General features: G+C 44.8%; 1 protein-coding gene across 1 annotated transcript in view; it reads right to left on the bottom strand.

Moving 5' to 3' along the window:
• Positions 1-5,000, bottom strand: part of LOC143027759 (zinc finger MYM-type protein 1-like) — a 487,234-nt gene that overhangs the window by 481,594 nt on the left and 640 nt on the right. The window lies entirely within an intron of this gene.

The following is a 5,000-nucleotide window of genomic DNA, read 5'->3' as shown; positions in this document are numbered from 1 at the left end:
TTAGGGTCCAAGACCCTTCTTCAGTAGCTTTTAGGAATATTCTATCTGGTCAGGATAACAATTATTTCAGTGTTATGTTTAATTATTTTACTTTATATACCGAAATTTCTACATTTGCTCATCATTGGGGGAGGTCACCGGTCACATGGAAGAGGTTACCTGGTAACTCAGGCAGTGATGAAATGTCACGTGCTACGGGAAGCCTCCAACTTCGTGTTGTGACAAAATGTCTTGTGCTTGGGATTGTGGCGGTTTTATCTCAGTTTTGATTTGTGGGGTTATGTCTCATGCTTGGATTTGTGGCGATTTGTCTCATGCTTGGGAGGGCTCTAAGATCATCTGCTTGTATATTTAGATTTGGGCTCAACTCTTTAATGTATAGTGCTTCTAAAATTGGGAGGCCTCTTTCATTTGTACATATTTCCAAAATCTCGGAGTTTTCTTCGAATATACAAGCAGATGGACTTAGAGCCCTCCCAAGCATGAGACAAATCGCCACAAATCCGAGCATGAGACATAACCCTACAAATCAAAGCCGAGACAAAACCGCCACAATCCCGAGACATTTTAAAATATTTTAATATTACTGTTTTATGTGACGAATACCATACCATTATGCTCACACACCCATCCACGTGGATTTGTCTGTGTGCTTCGAGGCGGTTACTCTCAGAGGTGGGATGGGGGGGAGAGGAGATTATTACCACTGCCCCTAACACTGCTCAGCCTGTTAGCATCTCCGGCCCGCTGGCACCTCCAGGTACTATTCTCGTACGACCACTGTGTATTTGTATTTTCACATTTTCCCGTCTGGGGTATTGGCTGCTTGTTATTGTGGCAAAGTAGCATGCAGCTGATACTTTAGGGTCTATATGGGGTGCCCCTACGGACCAGAGCCACACATCATTTTGTCTATGATAGAGGAAAACTCTTCATAGAGAAATGATGACACTTTTATACTACGACTGTCCCTCCGTTATGCTGTCCCCCAACCCCTTGCTGCTGTCCTGTACCATTTCTCTGAGTATTCATTTTCTGCTGTGGGGGAATTCCCTGTGTTGGGGGAAAAGAATACTGCCACCAAGTATTTCCACTTGGATCGTAAGAGGCGAGAAGAAAGGGACGGGGAGTGGGACAAGGCACCCTTCTCCTTGTAGCCCCACAGGGGATATTCCTAAACGAAAAAGTAAAGGCATAAGAGGGTCTGGGAGTTTTCTGACCAGCACCCTATGGTTTGGGTCTTTTAATGTGTGTGGATGTGGTACGGATGAGAGTAAAAGGGAAGAGATAGGTAGTATGTTTGTGAGAGGAAAGATGGATGTGTTGGCTTTGAGTGAAACTAAGTTGAAAGGGAAGGGTGAGTGTAAGTTTGGGAGTGTAAGTGGGAGGTTATCAGGAGTGAAGAGAAGGGGAGGGAGGGAAGGGGTGGCTATTCTAGTAAGTGAAGAGATAGGTAAACGGGTAGTGGAGTGGAAGGAGGTTTCCTCAATGATAATGTGGATGAAGGTGAAACTGGGAAAGGAGATGTGGGTCTTTGTAAGTGCAGAAGAAAGGGAGGCATTTTGGGAGAGGATTTAGGGAGAAATGTCAATGTAATAGTACTGGGAGACCTTAATGTTAGGGTAGGAAATTGTCCAATTGATGGAGTGGTTGGGAAATGTGGAATTCCAGGAAAGAATCTTAGTGGAGAGTTGACGGTGGAAATGTGTCTAGAAAGAGAGTTGATGATAGCAAATACAGTGTTTCGGAAGAAAGTCAAGCATAAGTACACATGGGAGAGGGTGGTGGATGGAAGGGTGGTAGATAGAGCGTTGATGGATTATGTAGTGGTAAATAGGACTATGATAGGAAGAGTTAAGGATGTACATGTGCTAAGGGGAGAGGGTGGGGGAATATCAGATCATTTTTTGGTGGAAGGTAAGTTGAGAGTGGAGGATAGATGGAGAAAGAGGAAAAGGACAAAAGGTAGGGTGGTTCTTAGAGTGAACTCTTTAAATGAAAAGGAAAAGGAGAAGGAGTACAAGAAGAAGCTGAAGGAGGAGTGGGAGGGAGTGAAGGATAGAGTAGAGCTAGGAGTGGAGGAGGAATGGGGATGGTTCAAGGAGGGAGTCACAAAGTGTGCAAGGATGGTGTGTGGAACAAGAAGGACATGAGGAAATAGAAGGAAGGGTAGTGAGTGGTGGGATGAGGAAACAAAGAAGGTTGTAGAAGAGAAGAAGCGAGCTTTCACAGATTGGATACAAAATAGGACGAGGGAGTCATATGAGAGGTACAAAGAAAAGAAAAGAGAAGTAAAGCACAAGGTAAAAGAGGCAAAGAGGAAAGCAGATGTGAAGTGGGGTAAGAGTATGACAGAAATATTTGAAAGTAATAAAAATATGTTTTGGAAAGATATTAAGAGAGGAAGAGGAGGCGAATCAAGTAGAGAAGAAAAGGTAAAAGGTGCAGATGGAGAGATGATAATGGAGGAGAAGGCAGTAAGGGGAAGATGGGCAGAATATTTTAGGGAGTTGCTAAATGTGAAGGAGGATAGGGAGGGAAAGATAGTTGCAGTGGAAAATTCTAAGAAAATGACCATGATGAGTGAAAAAAATGGAGGAGAAATAAGGAAGGATGAAGTGAAGGCAGTTGTTAAGATGATGAAAGCAGGTAAGGCACCTGGTCTGGATGGATGCCATGTAGAATGTTTAAAAAAAGGAGGTACAGTGATGGTGGACTGGTTGGTGAGGTTATCTAATGTTTGCTGGAGAGAGAGTAGAGTGCTGGAGGACTGGAGGAGTGCCTGTATAGTTCCACTTTACAAGGAAAAAGGGGGCAAGTGTGAATGTAGTAGTTTCAGAGGGATTAGCTTGTTAAGTGTAGTTGGGAAGGATTATGGGAGGATCTTGGTTGAGAGGATTAGGAGAGGAACAGAGGGAGTAATTGGTGAGGAACAGTGTGGATTTGGGACGGGTAGAGATTGTGTAGATCAGATCTTTGTGGTAAGACAAATATGTGAGAAAGCTATAGGCTTACGACAGGGTAGACAGAAAGGCACTGTGGAAGGTTATGCAGATATATGGGATAGGAGGAAAGCTTTAGGAGCTGTCAAGAGTTTTTATGAGGGTAGTAGAGCTTGTGTCAGGATTAGAAATGGAGAGAGTGAGTGGTTCGAGGTAAAGGTGGGACTTCGTCAGGGATGCGTTATGTCGCCCTGGCTGTTCAACTTATACATGGATGGGGTAGTTCGAGAGGTAAATGCAAGGGTAGTGGGTCAGGGATTGGATATAGTTAAAGAAAATGGAGAAAAGTGCAAGGTGAGCCAGCTGTTGTTTGCTGACGACACTGTGCTTGTGGCAGGATCGGAGGAGGGACTGAGGAAGTTGGTGACAGAGTTTGGGAGAGTATGTGATAGAAGAAAGCTAAAGATGAATGTGGGTAAAAGTAAGGTGATTAGATGTACAAGGGGTGAAGGGGGCAGTAGACTGGAAGTGAGCATTAAGGGAGAGCAACTGGAGGAAGTGGATAGTTTTAGATACTTGGGTGCGAATGTGGCAGGAAAAGGTGGAGTGAAGGTGGACGTAGAATGTAGATTGAGAGAAGCGAGTAAATGCCTTGGTGGATTGAAGAGTGTAATAAGGAATAGACATTTGGGAATGGATGCTAAAAGGAGACTGTATGAAGGAGTGATTGTGCCAACAGCACTGTATGGGGCAGAAACATGGATGGGGGTCACTAGGCTAGATAGAGTGAGAAATGAGGAGGTGAGGAGAAGAACGGGGATGGAAAGGGAGCTGGGAGATAGGGTTGATGAGAGAGTATTAGGATGGTTTGGACACATGGAAAGAATGAGTGAAGAAAGACTAGTAAAAGAGGTATGGAAGGCAGATGTGGAGGGAGTGAACATGAGGGGACGTCCTAGGATGAGGTGGATGGATGGGGTGAAGGGGGCTTTGGGGAAGAGAGGAATGTCTGTTGAGGAAGGACGGAAGAGGACAGAAGACAGAGGTGAATGGAGAATGGTTGTATATGGATGATGTTGTGATGCATGAGGTGGAATGGACGTGGGATGGGGGGTGAGGTAGTATGTGTGAGCAAAATTTGACGCAGCCCGAAGGGATTTCTCCCCGTCTTCTCCATTTATGCATGGGGGGACGGAGAAGGGGGGCGGGTCGCCGATTTAATGAAGCGGCCTTGCTGTGGATGTGCTGTGTCTTGCAACAGTGCTTCTGACCCAGGGCTGTGGACAAGGTGCAGGGATGACCCGTCATTCAAGAGGTGCTAAGATGAGAGGGAGGGTGGAGGGGTGTGGAGTGTATTCAGGGATGGAATGGGTGGGAATGATTTTATGCCTTTTCCTTTTTGGCTACCTCCCTTGTAAGGGGGAAATAGCCTTGGTATATGTATGTATGTACATTTTCACCACTTTCGGAATACCCACACTTTCCAATCTCACATGAGGCCTAGATAAAGCCGACCCCACCACACTATATCAGTTTCTTCCACTTCTAAGACTCCCCCACCATAAGTACACTATAATCTTAAGAGAGAAAGAGCACGTCCTCTCTGCATGACGCCTCAACTACTTCCACTACTACTACTACTACTACTACTACTACTACTACTACTACTACTACTACTACTACTACTACTACTACTACTACTACTACTACTACTACTACTACTACTACTACTACTACTGCTACTACTACTACTACTACTACTACTATATTTTTTTATGACCTCCATCATTGTGGAACTGTGTGGTGGAAGCAGCAGGATCTGTCTCCCACAGACACAGTTCATTGGCCCCTCTCCCGCCAATGACTGTGGTCGACGATCCTTTTATTTATCTATTTATTTTTTAATAATGCCTAATACAAAAGTTCATTTATCCTACTGTCAACCACCGTCTGCTCAAAATCTAGGTTTCGTATATGTGCTAATTTGGGCGATGGGGACCTGGTACCTCTCAGGCATAGGGGGGCTGATCTTGGTAGCGAGAATGACGATCGACATCT

This window comes from Oratosquilla oratoria, chromosome 8, assembly GCF_046742065.1.
Source record: "Oratosquilla oratoria isolate Oo_2021 chromosome 8, ASM4674206v1, whole genome shotgun sequence".
In the NCBI taxonomy this organism is placed as follows: domain Eukaryota; kingdom Metazoa; phylum Arthropoda; class Malacostraca; order Stomatopoda; family Squillidae; genus Oratosquilla; species Oratosquilla oratoria.
This window is presented reverse-complemented; position numbering and strand designations above follow the sequence as displayed.